Source organism: Cyrtonyx montezumae, unplaced genomic scaffold, assembly GCF_038088225.1.
Source record: "Cyrtonyx montezumae isolate F1298 unplaced genomic scaffold, pur_monq_1.0 scaffold_8, whole genome shotgun sequence".
In the NCBI taxonomy this organism is placed as follows: domain Eukaryota; kingdom Metazoa; phylum Chordata; class Aves; order Galliformes; family Odontophoridae; genus Cyrtonyx; species Cyrtonyx montezumae.
In genome coordinates, this window is record NW_027072089.1 from 20,178,362 (window position 1) to 20,193,202 (window position 14,841).

Genomic DNA, 14,841 nt, shown 5'->3' on the forward strand with positions numbered 1-14,841 from the left:
TTCTCTCTTTCTCTCTTTCTCTCTTTCTCTCTTTCTCTCTTTCTCTCTTTCTCTCTTTCTCTCTTTCTCTCTTTCTCTCTTCTCTTTCTCTCTCTCTCTTCTCTCTCTCTTTCTCTCTCTCTTTCTCTCTCTCTTTCTCTCTCTTCTTTCTCTCCCTTTCTTCCTCTCTCTTCTTTCTCTCTTCTCTTTCTCTCTCTCTTTCTCTCTCTTCTCTCTCTTCTCTCTTTCTCCTTCTTTCTCTCTTTCTCTCTTTCTTTCTCTCTTTCTTTCTTTCTGTTAGAAAACAGCTGCTACTGAGAAGACACTTCAAAATTATGTTTTAACCAATTTTGTAATTCTTGGTATAGAGTTAAGAATGAAACTGCTTCACTCCAACGAGTCTAAATTTAAGATCCTGAAGAGATCTGAAAGACACTTTTTTGCTCATTAGCACGAAGGGAGTCTGAAATGTAGCCGTACTGCATGTATTTGGTTATTCAGTGTGCCTGTAATTCATGTGTAGTTTGAAGAGAACAAATGAAAGAAATGAAAGGAACTGATGAGCTGGAGCAGCACGGCTGGTTTCAAGTAACATCTTGTTCCCTCAGTGACTAGCTGTCTGTACGTATCTGCCTCTTAGGGATCCTTGGGCAGCAAAGAAAGGCTGAACAAGTTCTAGAGGATTTGTTTTTTGAGCATCAAAATCGGTTAGTTTCAAGTCTCTGTATTCCATTTTGTTGGTGGTTGTTTTGTTTGTTTGTTTTTAAAGCAGGGAGATATTTGTCCAAATTTTTTCCTTGTTGAATAAATCACTCAATGACAGGACAGTGTCACCTCTGTGCGTAATGTCTAATCCCCAGTCTGAACGCTGACACTAAGAGGTGTGTGTACCACTTTGTGAGCTTCAGCAGAATTCTTCAGGATCTCCATTAAAGCGTGTCAGCAGTTTACGGGCTGGTTCTGCCTAGTTCCATGACGAACTGGGGGGGGACCCATGGACCTGCACCCCAGGAAAGGGAAAAGGGGAAAGGGCAGGGAGATGGGCCTAAAAAAAAACCTCGGCAACAATCTGAGGAGGAAAGCTGATTTGCTAAATAAGATATCAGAATGCAAGATAACACAGTATAATATAATATAATTAGAATTGAAGCTAATAAATCCAATAAAATGAGAGAGTGTCCCAAAACCAAAGGTCTTACTTTCAACACTGAAGGCAACACAGCTAGGGAGCTCATATGCTTCTGGGATGATCCAAAAGGGAAAGAGAGGCATCTCATGAGTTGCCAACAGTTTTTATCTTTCCCTCTGAATGGAAAACAGAAAAATGCAAAGTAGCACAAAGTCCTCTGGGGCATGTAGTTCTTCTCTTCTGAGACAGGTATACCCAGGACTATTGTTGATCCACGGAACTGGAGCATTAACTCTTTAACTCCCAGTGCATTACATGATGTTATATGAAATACCAATATCAAAAAATAATAAAATCATGACAAAGCATCATGCAAAGTTACCACCAAGAAACAAAATCTCCTGATCTTTGGCATGTTGATTAATTTTCACTTGTATAGCATCTATGTAAACATCTTTGTTTTATGTACATTAATATTTGTAGTGACATTAGGAGTTATACAGGCATAACAGTAATAAGAAAATCTAATCACTTACTGTAAATGAGATATACAAGACAAAACTTTGTTCTAGGAAAACTCCAAAGTTAGAATAACGTAGTTTATAGTTCTGAAAAAGGTGTTTGACGCTGAGAACTCTGACAGTTTTAGTGTGCAATAGTGAGAAATAAAAAAAGCTAGCTTAAACCATTCAAAAGAGTTTAATTTTTTTTTTACGTACATTGCAACAAGCTAAGGCAGGGGCAAGGTTAGGGCTTTAGTAGCTGTGAAATAGGAATTTTACATTGACTGCATGGTATTGTATCAGCATCCTGTAGTGCTTGTAGATGTGAATTCAAACTTTTTATAAACACATTTGATTATTTTTTTTTCCCTCATGGTGTCACTACAGACCAATATATTTAATTGTTCTTATATTTGGATGTTCTTTTTTCTAGTAATGATGGGAGAAAAAAATGTTCTTTTAAGACACCTATAGACCAGACTTTCCCTTCACATCAGAAAGTTATCTTAGGTCCAAAACTTCCTACTAGTAAAAATGAGATAGCCCCAAATGAATCTCCCTTTTCTTTTTGTTATATTCTCTTTGAAGATTGTGCTTTTTGGCATAGGGAATTACTTTAAGAAGTCCTGGAAGAGAAGAGGAGGCTATCTTGGAGATCTTTGAGCATCAGTCCCACTTAGGAAGTACTTACACTGTTTTCAAAGCAGTTCTTCTTCATGTGCTTCTGTCATGGTTTTATGATTTTTTAATTGATTTTCCACATCATAATATCACATAGTGTATTGGGAGTTAAAGGGTTACTGTTCCAGCTCTGCGGATCATCGGTAGCTCCAGGTACATCTGTCTCAGAAGAGAAGATCTATATACCCCAGAGGACGTTAGACTGCTTTGCATTTTTCCATTTTTTCCTCAGAGGGAAAGATAAAAACTGTTCATGTGTCACGAGGCACACTCTCTTTCCTTTGGGATCAACCCAGCAGTGGGTGCTCACTGCCACCTTGCCTTCAGCATTTAGTGTAAGGCCTTTGGTTTATTGGGCACTCTCTCTTGGTCATTTTATTTGATTTTTTAGCTTCAATTCCAATTATATTGTATTATATTGTGTTATTTTGCATTCTGATGTCTTATTTACTAGATTAGCTTTCCTCCTCAGATTCTTGCTGCTGTTTTGTTTATAGGCCCATATAAGGTATATATGGGTCCCCCACACCAGTTGTCACAGAACTGGGCTGAACTAGCCCGTAAACCACTGACAGCTTCTAAAGCAAACTTTTTTTTTATTCCAGTATGGAAAGGAAAATTCCTGGAAAGTAATAGTCAAAATAGTTACTGATAGAGGGAAGAAAATTACAGGATTGGGTTTATGTAGAAATTATTTCCATCAAAATTGGGACAAAGCAAAGCAATGTCGAAAGTCTCCACATTGAAGACTGTTCTGCAGTAGGTTTGGTCTCATTCTGAAGAAGTTATATAAATTTTTATTAAGAACATAGTTTGTTGTATATGAAGTGGAAAGCTTCATGTTAGGCATGGAATGTAGGGCTGTCATCTCCCAAGTTATTGCAGTGTCAGTTGATTTAATAATTACACATAATGGCTTTTAGTAGAAATTGCTACTTAATGTGTGCCATTAGTTACGTGCACATGTGCATAGATTCACAGAATGACCTGGGTTGAAAAGGACCTCAGTGGTCATCTACTTTCAACCCCTGTGCCATGGGCAGGGCCGCCAACCACTAGAGCAGGCTGCCCAGAGCCACGGCCAGCCTTGCCTTGAATGCCTCCATGGATGGGGCATCCACAACCACTCTGGGCAACCACCGAAAGATCAGAGCTAGTATCCAGATACCACTAATAGTGATGGAATTGTGAGAGCTCTGTGGTGCTTGTGATGTGTATGTGTAAAGTGAGATGGACTTTTTAGTTTGCTTTTGCAACATTACAAATTTCACTGCTGTTTCTGTCTTTCTAAAGAGTTTCCATTAACTAATAGGATATACTGCTGTGAGTCAAGATAGAGATGGGTGTAAATAAGCCTGTATTCAGGCAGATTTAATTAAAATAATAAAAAGAAAAGACATTCAATTTAAAACATAGAGCTAACGTTGCTTCTTTGGAATTTTGACTCTGACTAATTATGTATTGAGATATAAACACCTGTGTGCTACCCACGAGGAGTGCAACTGCAGGGAAACAGGAGAAAGAGGTGGAAGCATGTTCATCACAATGCAAAGTGCAGTGTATCTGTGTAATCTGGTGTATGCTCTGCTGTTTTATTTGCTGTTTCTTGAACCAGCTTACTTTCTTTTCATGGGTTTCAAGGAGCTCTGATTTACTGACATTGGTTTTTCCTATGTTAGGTGCTCTGACAAAGTTTGGGTGCCCATCCTCTTGACTCTTGCCCTTTAGATATTTATAAGGATTGATAAGATCCTCTCTCAGTCTTCTCCAGGATGAACAGCCCCAGATCTCTCAGCTTTTCTTGATAAGGGAGATCTTTGTCTGTAATGATCTTCATAGCCCTCTACTGGGCTCTCTCTTCAAGTTTCTTATCTTGAACAGAGGAGCACAGAAGTAGATATAGCACTCCAGATATGGCCTCACCAGGGCAGAGTAGAGGGAAAGGATAACCTCCCTTGACATGCTGGCCACTCTCTCTTTAATGTGCCCCAGGATACTATTGGCTTTCTTGGCCACAAAGGCCCACTGCTGACTTATGTGCAACCTGATGTCTACCAGGGCACCCAGGTCCTTCTCTGCAGAACTCCTTTCCAGCATGTCAGCCTCTATCCTGCACTGATGCATGTGGTTATTCCTCCCCCAGTGTAGGACTCTGCTCTTGCCCTTGTTGAGCCTATTTAGATTCCTCTCCTCTCGACTCTGCAGCCTAATCAGGTCTTACTGATTGGCAGCACAGCCTTCTTGTGTGTCATCACTCCTCCCAGCTTTCTATCATCAGCAGTCTTTATGAGGTAGTACTCTATCCCTTCATCCAGGTAATAGATGAAGATGCTGAATGAGACCATACTCAGTAGTGACCCCTGGGAAACTCTGCTAGCTGCAGGACTCCAACTAGACTCTACACCACTAATTACAAATATGTGAGCTCCACCAGTCAGACAATTCTCGGTCTACCTCATTGTCTGCTAATCTATCCCATGCTTCCTAGGCTAATCTACAGGGATGCTTTGTGTGATAACATTGAAAGCCTTGCTGAACTCAAGGTAAACAACATCCAGTGCTCTTCCCTCACTACCCAATCTGTCATGAAGGCCAGATTGGTCAAGCATGATTTCCTCTTGGTGAATCCATGTTAACTACTCTTGATAACCTTCTTTTCTTCCACTTGCTCACTTACATTCATTAATTTACAAGATTCAATCCCCAAATTTTCAGCAGTGCCTTTTTATTTATTAATAATTAAAAAAAAAGCAAGCAAACAAAGCAATTTGCAGAATAAAAGATATCTGGGGGAAAAAAAGAAAGGGGATGGAAACAGGATAAGTTTATGATGCAGATTTCTGAAGGATTTGGGAAAGAATAGTGGCTGGGCGAGTCCCACATTGCTGAGCATCTTGTGGCCTGATAACTCTGAAGCCTGTATTTCACCTCTCTGCTGGCTGGTGACCCTGTGCCAACAGCCCACTGGTTGGCTTTGAGGTGGGCTAACTCAAAACAGAGATGCTGGAAAACAGACATAAGAAATAAAGGTTAGTTTAAAACTACCTGACCTGTTTTCTGTTTTAAAGAGCTGTTGCTACAGCAACAGCAGCTAGCAGAGAATGAGAGCTGCTGAGCCTGAGGTTGGCAGTCATGCATTTGCAGGGGCTGTGTTGCTGCCGCACTGGGTGGGCCCTGCCTAAATCGTAATGGAGCAGTTACTCATCTAGCATCATTTCAACACGTTCTTCTTTTGTTCATCATCTCCCTCTAATTGTCTGCTTCCCAAAATAGTGCACCTCCAAAGAACAGAAGTTAGCACATCGTGTGGCCCTCAAGCTGGCCTGTCACTAAATACTATGATCATTGTTCTGCAATTCTGTATTCTGTGTTGTGGAAGTCAGCAAACATAAGTTCAATTTTACCATAGGTTAGAGAGAAATTGATTCCAGAGCTGAGATGCCTTCACTGAAAAATAGCCTGACAATTTTAATCAGTGAATTGCTATCTGAAATGCCTCTGCTGCTGGCAGTTGCCATTGTAACATATGGGTGAGAGAAGATTTTGCAGATGGCCAATACAAAAAACTGTTTAACAGCTTTAAGTTGAAAATCAGTGTGGTGAACTTCACCTGACATCTGGAGTGTACTCTGCTTATTGTGAAAACAGTCTCTGAGTAAGTGGACTACAATACAGCATGCTAACAGGAATGTTTGGTTAGTAGAGGTGTAATCCAATTTTCAGTATATTGCAATTTTTTTTTTAATTATGAAGTGAGAAAAGCAACTGTAATGTGATCCGTGTTTGAAAGGAAAAAACATCTTTGCCAAGCACAAATCTTAAGAGGAGACCTAGTCATAACTCCAACTCAGGATCCAACAAAATATCTTGGTTGTAGTAATATTGGAGCCTCTGCATTGCTGAGTGGGAGCTGAGAGGAAAGAACACTTGCTTCTTAGCCATCCCAGATATCAGAAAAGAGATGCCACCACCAGTTGGTTTTGATTGCCTTTCTCTGGATTTGACTGTCATTAAAAGAAACAGTGGGTTACAGCTGCATTCAGGTCTGTCTGCGCCATACTGGGCAGATGAGTAAGTGACAGCCTACCTGAAGGTATATATCAACCTGTACTTGTGTGTAGTATGTAGAAAAACTTGCTGCAGTACAATTGGGCATATTAGATCTTTGTGCTGTAGAGGTGGAAAAGATATGGGTTCAGGATCTGTCCTTTTCTTGCTGTAAAAGCAGAAGGTATGCTTGTCTTGCTGCATGGTCAAAGTTGGCAGGCCCTGTGATACACATTGCTGAGGTATGGGACGTGTGTCTTTGCTGCTCTGCTTGCCAAAAAGACCTCTTAAGCTAAAACAGAAAATCTCAAGATTGGTGATAAAACTGAGTTTTCTTTCAGGCATGTGAACACATGTACAAATACATAGACACAGGAGTTATATAAATAGTACAAGCCACAGGTGACCTAAAGCTAGGCTATGGCAACTACAAAGGCTTACAGACTTTGTGAAGTTTGAAAGTTCTTTGACACAAATATAGCTGTTACAGTGATGGAAAAAATGATCTTAAAACATGAATAAAATAGTTTAAAACTTCTGCAGCTTTTGATTGACTGCTTCTTGCTGTGTTAATCTTCCTCCTTCTTGGTATATGTATCCAGTGTGCCACAGGTCAGTGGAAACCAGCCATAGCCTCATGTAGGCTCTGCTGCTGAGAGACAGCATCCTGGTTTGGTCATGATACTGCCCTAGCAAGTCATATTGCTTTCAGTTATCTCAGTGCACTGAAGGGTACAATACGGTAAATAGGCATACCTTCTGTTCCTCTTGTAGGCGTCTGTCTAACCAGCTCTAATTACCACTATTCTCCATTTCTTCTGGTTACTTGTTGACCTTCAAAGAATTTGCATTACCGAGTGCATTATACACACTCCTAAAAGAGTGACCATTTTCACCATCTGAATTCTGTGTCTAGTCAAATTGTTCTTCTCATAGAGCAGTTTATCTGGGCTATGTCTAACACAAATGAGAATGTGAACACACTAGATATTCAAAATATTGAAATACTTGGAGAAGTTTAAAATATTCATCATCTTCGGTTCCCCTAATAACTCACTATTTAGTCATCTAGCAATATATAAATGAGTTTGAAATAGTTTTATTTAAAATATAATTAACTTCATTTAATAAAACTATTTCAGCCTCTGTTATGCAGATATTCACCTGTGTTTGTGAGAAAACAAATGCATATATTCCTTAAGTGTACTGGTGTATGTCTCTGTGTTTTGGAGAGGGATCATATATTTTGTAAAATTCCGTGTTGAAGCTAAACTCACATGCTGGCTTTTAACAAAACTCCGGATAAATAGTGGTGTGTGAAGTATCTGGCCTTATGGAAGTTTGGAAGACATGCCTTGGAGGGTTGTTTCAGAGGCATGAAGTTTTCCAGGAACACTAAGCTGAGTGGAGTGAAGTGCCTGCCACAGAAGTACTTGAGTCTGATTAAAAATGGCAGAATTTATTCTTTTCATATTTAATACTTTCCCTTTGTCTTTAAGGGTTGGCTTTTTTTTTCTTTTCCACTCTGCATTTTTGTTTTGTAGAGAAATACCATAAGAGGGAGTTTACTCAAAATCATGAGTCAGAGCTGTGTTCATATGCAAGCTGTTCTGGTTGCCCGTTAAACCACATCATTTGGTATATTTTGATTGTGATTAGGTATGGCTGTGGTGTTAAAAGTGCCAGTGTTGTTTAATCCTTAAGCTAACGGTAAATGCTGTTGTAGAAGTCAATGTTTAACATGGTTTTAGTTTGAACAAATGTTTGGTTATGAAAGAACCCAACAGCATCCTGGCCTGTATTAGAAATAGTGTAGCCAGCAGGAGCAGGGAGGTGATCATCCCCCTGTACTCAGCTCTGGTACGGCCGCACCTCGAGTACTGTGTTCAGTTTTGGGCCCCTCACTACAAGAAGGACATTGAGGCCCTGGAGCGTGTTCAGAGAAGGGCAACAAAACTGGTGAGGGGCCTGGAGCACAAGTCTTATGAGGAGCGGCTGAGGGAGCTGGGATTGTTTAGTCTGGAGAAGAGGAGGCTCAGAGGAGACCTTATTGCACTCTACCACTTCCTGAAGGGGGGTTGTGGTGAGGAGGGGGTGGGCCTCTTCTCCCTGATAAGTAATGACAGGACGAGAGGGAATGGCCACAAGTTGCGCCGGGGAAGATTTAGATTAGACCTGAGGAAACATTTTTTCTCTGAAAGAGTGGTCAGGCACTGGAATGGCCTGCCTAGGGAGGTGGTTGAGGCACCATCCCTATAGTGCTGTTCAAGAAGCGTTTAGATGATGTGCTAAGGGATTTGATTTAGTAGTTCAGTGGGTAGGGATGGTTATAGGAGGATGGTTGGACTAGATGATCTTGTAGGTCCTTTCCAACCTTATGAACCTATGAACTCACAAACCTGCAAAAGAACATTAGATCAGTTTCTTCTGTAGCTTTAGATAACCAAATTATAACAATAATATATAACTAAATTATTTGTTACAGTAAGTATATTTGCTAAAAGAGAAATGTGCAACTTATAGTATCAAATTATACTGATAAGAATGTGAGAATTTTCTACAGATACCCTTTGTATATCAAATGTTGGATTATCATGGTGATGGTGAGAGCATTGGAACTGATGCTAACAACTTCAGTGGGAAGTTGAAGAGAAATTATATTGAAATAGCTATTTTGTTTGCTGACTTAAAGAGCTAATTTTTGGAATAATCAAAAAATGTACAACCAACCTGATGAGCGCAACAATCAGTACCTCTGTATACACCTTCTTTAATTGAAGAGTTGCCAGGAAATTGACTTTCTGGTTTGACTTCTAATGGTTTTCATGAATGATTCAATTAGTTTTGCCTTCTAGTAATGTTCTCCATAGACATGCTCATATATGTTGTATGAATTTTGAACACTTGCTTTGAAAACTTCCGTGGTCCTGCCATGTTGCATGCTCACAAGGAGAGGACTTAGCTGAATAATACTAGTCTGCTATTCCTAAGCTATTTCTTTTTTTTAACTGCTCTATGAAATATATTTCATTTGGTCTTCCTACTGAGTGTTTGAATTTACTTTTTTTCTTGTCTTTTTGAGAGCCATACATTTTATTTCATGTACTGGTTTTATTTAACATTTTTGCTCTAACATTTTGGGCCTACAGTTGCTTAATCGCTGTGACTTTAGAGGTGCCTCCTGTGTATAAACTCTTATCTTGTTTGGAATAAAGTGGTCATTCTTGGCTGTGTTTTGATGAAGAAAAAACAACATACCTGAAAAATACCTATTTATAAAGAAATTAAGTCCGGAGTCCTGAGAAGTATCAAGAATTGCTTCAGTTATATCATTCTGACAGGTTTTATTTGTTTAGACTTCTGAATCAGGTTTATTCAATTTCTTGTTGCACATTTAGGTTTATCTCAGGAGGGAGTTGAGAGGTTCTCTTGAATTATGATTTGATAAAATGTCTCAGAATAGGTGCTCTTGTAAGTCATTTTCTTGCTGCTGCTTTCATCTTCCCTTCCTTCTCCAAATCCTAACAGTCTCTAAATGCCCAGAGGGTTGTTTGTGATCTCGTGCTGCGGCCAGCACAGCTTCTATGTCATGGCATTCAGGTTTGTCTGCAACTGGAGAAACAGAAGTTAGCTGGCCTTTCTGTTTTCTTAGGCATACCTTTTAAAGTCCTTAAAGGCACCAATTATATGTAGATGTCATTAATTTAAGTTTCCCTTTTATTCCATTTTGAGTGAAGTCTTACCGTGTGAAATGGAAGCTTTTAAATAATACAAGACCTCTTTGCTGTGTCTATGGCAGGGAGGAGCACTGGGAGTGGTAGCAGGAGGAAGAGGCAAGGTGCTTCCCTGTGCCAGACACATCCAGCCCTACCGTGGTCCCCTGCAGGACTGAGTTGAGCCCCATTGTGTAGTCTGTACCACAAATCTGTCTCTTTTCCTGATACAGCACTTCTATCATGGCAGAGCTCAGTACCTAACAGGACTGCAGATGCCTGCTTTGTGCGAGGGTGCCAGGTCTGGTACCCCCTCAGTGATCTAAAGCACAAGTACCATCTGTCCTCCAGTTAAGATCACTTCAGTGGTTTTCTGCTCACACTTACCAGAGAATCAGTCTAATGATTTCTAGTAAAATCACTATTTGTAATTTCTTTTTGCAGAACTGTTTTGGGATTGCTCCATACCACATGCATAGAATTCTGCTTCCAAATTCCTCCTTGCTAGTCAACAGCTTTCTCTGAGGCTTCTGATAAGGTCTTGCCTGCTTTGCAAGACCTTCTGGGTGGCCACATTTCTTGGCTTTTCTCTAGAGTGAATAGTGAGCCTCAGAATCATGATCACAGCTTACTTAGAGTGATCTTGATGTTTTGCAGCATCTTGCTGATGGCAAGTAGCCACACTGGTGTATGGCTTACAACTCGTAAAGTTTGTAAGGCAGGACCATGTTTTGTACACATAGAGATCAACAAGCAGTTACAACTAAAGAAGTGGATTTCCTCCCACTGCCTCATCCCACCTTGTGCTCCCCTGTGGCCAGAGTGCTAGGAATAATCCAAACCTCCATATGTCAAGTATGACAAGAACATACCAGGTTGATCATTTATATGAACACACAAGGAAGAATGAGATATTCTCACTCTACGATATGTGGAATTGGTCAATTTAATATCCATTTCTTGTGGAATTGTCTATTTCTTGACATCCCTAATAATACTGGGTAATGGAGACTGGAAAACTGAGTAAGTAGTCTTCAGGATGATGTTCAAGACATTTCTCTGGGACATAGGTCATGTTTTGATGGGCCGGTCCAACCTTTTTCTTACGCATTGTGTTTTGAAGGGGAGATCTCCCTCACTGTGTCTTAGGATCAGTTTTTGAAAACAAGAATAGCTGTTGCTCCTTTTAGGCACTGGTTAGGATTGCAGCTATCTCTTGGAAGTGTTTTCATGGTATTCTTCAGTGAAATTTCCCAGGAGCTTAATAGTTTTCTTGAACCAGGTTTTATTGAGACTTTAATGTTGTCTTTACATAACATACCCTTGTGGATCTATGAACTTATGGCTACATGTTCACTTCTTCATTATTCTAATACTTTTAATGAAAAGTTTTTTCCTTGTGATTACCATCTTGGGAAAATAAGTCTCAAGTCATACTGGATTTGTTTACATTGGAAAGACCTGTACAAGATTGCACTTCAAGTCATTCATGCAGAGTTTGAGTCAAGCTGGGAAATCAACCTGTCTGCATTCTTACCTAAGTCACACACATCTAGGACTGAAACATCAGATCATTATTTATTTATTTTTGACAAGTACGTTTAGGAAGATTGAACCATGCTTATTTTGTTTTCTCATTGAAGAATCCTACATCTAAATGCATTTTTTTTTACATAACAAGTACTCATTTAAGTTTTTGGATTGTTAACTTCACACATTTCCAAAAAAAAAACCAAAATAATGAAACCACCATCAGGCTACAAGTCTTTGGGTAACATTAGAAAATATGTAATTCTTGTTCTTTTTCACTGCCAGCTTTATGTTTTTGATTTCCTATCTGGGCACTTAGAAGAATCGGGGATTTTTTTTGGAGTAGGAAGGCATTCTGGGAGAGAGATGAAAGCAAAAACTTCAGTAGCAACCAAAATTAGAAGAAAACTTGGCCTGTGGTTGTTCTCCATGACAGTATAATCTAATTATAACCATTTTAGAGTAGCAGGGTTTTGGAGGTTAATAGCTGGTATAATAAATTGAGTTATATTTTCATATGTTAATATGACTATAGAAGATACATTCCTTTATTTCAGCAGTTACTATTATTTCAGTTAAGGCTGAAATTCTTTGGATATCAGTATTGAAAAATTTTAAAATAAATAACAAAGAATAGAAAGCAGAAGGTGACTCTTGAAATCAGATGAAAAGGATTTTTTTTTTTTGAACTGCTGCCTTGATTCTGTTGTCATATGCATGAAATTCCAGTCACCTGATAACACAAGAGCAAGGCAATTAATACTAGTTAGCACTGAAAATTGTATTCAGCTAGTATTGAAATTGTTGGTATGGGGTATTTTTAACCCCCAGTTCACTTACTTTCTGAAATGTATGTTTTCTTGTATTTTTATAATGATTTGTTTCTTATGATTCAGAATTGAAAATACATTAAGTTAATACATAAACTAGTAAAGGAAATCAGTGATCTGAGTCAGTATCTATTTTACATTTTCTTTTATGAGACTGATGATAGTATCTGCAACCTTTGTTTTAGGTGCTTTTTCTAATTTTTTCTTAAATTACAACAAATACCTTTATACCAACACATTCACTTTGTTCTGTCTTCTACCTGCTTTTCTATTCACTGTAACTGCTGAGTACTATGCTGTGATAGCAGTTAGTAAATGGATGGCTAAATTCATCTCATATATGAAATACCACAAGGTGTATAGGAATTTTTTGTATGAAGAGTGAAGATGGGTAAACTTAATTCTGATTTAGTTACATTTTGTATTTATCAACTACTTGCACATTCTTAGCTCTGCAAGATATTTGTCTATGTTTGCCTCTCTGAGTATTTGTACTGACCCTTCGACCCTCTCATTCTTTTTCTGTGCCAATAACAGATTTTACCTCTGATTCAGTATGGTATGTTCTTACCTGTGTTGTTTAAACTGTGGTTTCCAATTTGTTTTTATACCACTATTTACTTAGTATCTGTTGTAGTTTAACCCAGCAGGTGGCTGAGCACCACACCATCATGTGCTCACTCTACCATCTCCCAGTGGGACAGGAGAGAGAATTGGGATAAAAACAACAAAGTAGAACTTGTAGGTTGAGATGAAACTATTTACTAAGATAGAGAATAGGAAAAGGATTATAGTCATGACTGTACGTATATATGAATGTTTATAACAAGTGATGCACAATCAGTTGCTCACCACCCCCAGCTGATGCCCAACTTGCCCCTCAAGCAGTGGAAGAGAGCCAATGAACTCCCACCTCCTTCAAAACTCCTTTCACGTGATGTCATATGGCATGGAATGTCCCTTTGGCCAGTTTAAATCAGCTGTCTTAATTCTATTCCCTCTGAGCTTCTTGGGACCTTCACTGAGAATGGCCTTGGCTCTGTACAACACTGTTTAGCAGCAGCTATAAACATTGGTGTATTATCAACATTGTTCTTCTCCTGGAACCAAAACCAGCATCATTCCAGACACTCTGAAGAAAACAGCACCCTCCCAGCTGAAACTGAGACAGTCTCAGAAGTCTTATCTCCTGCATGTTTTCTGCAGTGTGCCTAGAAGTTTGGCATGTGCAATAAACAAAACAAAACAAAAAAGCAATTATGTGTGAAAATCTGGAGGGTCTCAGTAATAATTTGCTTCTATCGCTAATGTGTCAATAGGCAGGATTATCTAGAAAACACCTTGTATTTGGGGAAAAGTGGCTTCTGCTATTAGTTTATGGGTAGATAGAGTTTCTCTATAGATAGATTGTACCTGCACATGCTTCTGCTTGAGAATGAACATTTTTCTGGTCTTTGGTTTTTGAGGGTTTAAATAACTCTGATAACTGGATAACTCTGATAACTTGGATAACTCTGATTCTGCTTTTGCTAGAGAATTCTACACATTCTTTTTCCCTGTCAAATCAAAATCAGCTAGGTCTAAAATACCTTAAATACATGGTTTGCTTGTAAAGGATATAAGAGTAGCTTTTGTAGACTGCCATGGATTTCTTTTGTCCTTTCTGAATTTTTCATTGAAATAAACTCAAATTTCACTTTTCCTTTATGTTTAACTGAACACCCAACTTGAAGAAAACATCAATTCCAAAACCACATAAATCCACTGGTAATATTTACTGCAGCTCAAAATCATTGGAACAACAGTTTAGTCTTCCAGTAGTTTCTGAACTTCTGCTTAAGAAGTGTTGACATGGTAAGTCAAGTATGAGTATATGCAGAGGTCATCTTAAAGTAGGTTAGCAACTAAATGATTCCAGCACGTTGTTATGCTGTGTAGTGCTGAATTATTTTCCTTTAGTAAGGTTCTTCTTCTTCCAAACTACTATTAATAAAAGAACGAGAGATTAAAATGACTTACTAAATAATCTTTTCTGTATCCCTCCTGAGGTAGATTGTCCAAACAATGTACTACTGAATCCAGATTGTTTCAACAAGTCTAAAGTGGAAGTGCTTTTGTCATTTTCCTTGAGGGAAACAGTCTCAGTTTTATTAATCATGCTACTAAGAGATTTTTATTTTTCATATTTTCAGTTCTTAAGTTTATGACATTATGCCTAAGTATAGCTCTTTAAACAGTATTTAGCGGTTCTTATTTTCTCCAACGAGAAATAGCTTTCTCTGTAAGATATTTAATCTTCCTTTACATGTCTGTATTGGGAAGAATATTGCACAAACGAAACAATACATGCATAAGTGTAGAAATAGCCACCCCAGAAATTATTATGAAGATTTGGGGTTCACTTCTACTTTGAAGGACCCTGGAGCACA

The 14,841-nt window shown here is 38.7% G+C and overlaps 1 protein-coding gene across 2 annotated transcripts in view; it reads left to right on the forward strand.

Moving 5' to 3' along the window:
- Window positions 1-14,841, forward strand: part of STK3 (serine/threonine kinase 3) — a 128,532-nt gene that overhangs the window by 87,850 nt on the left and 25,841 nt on the right. The window lies entirely within an intron of this gene.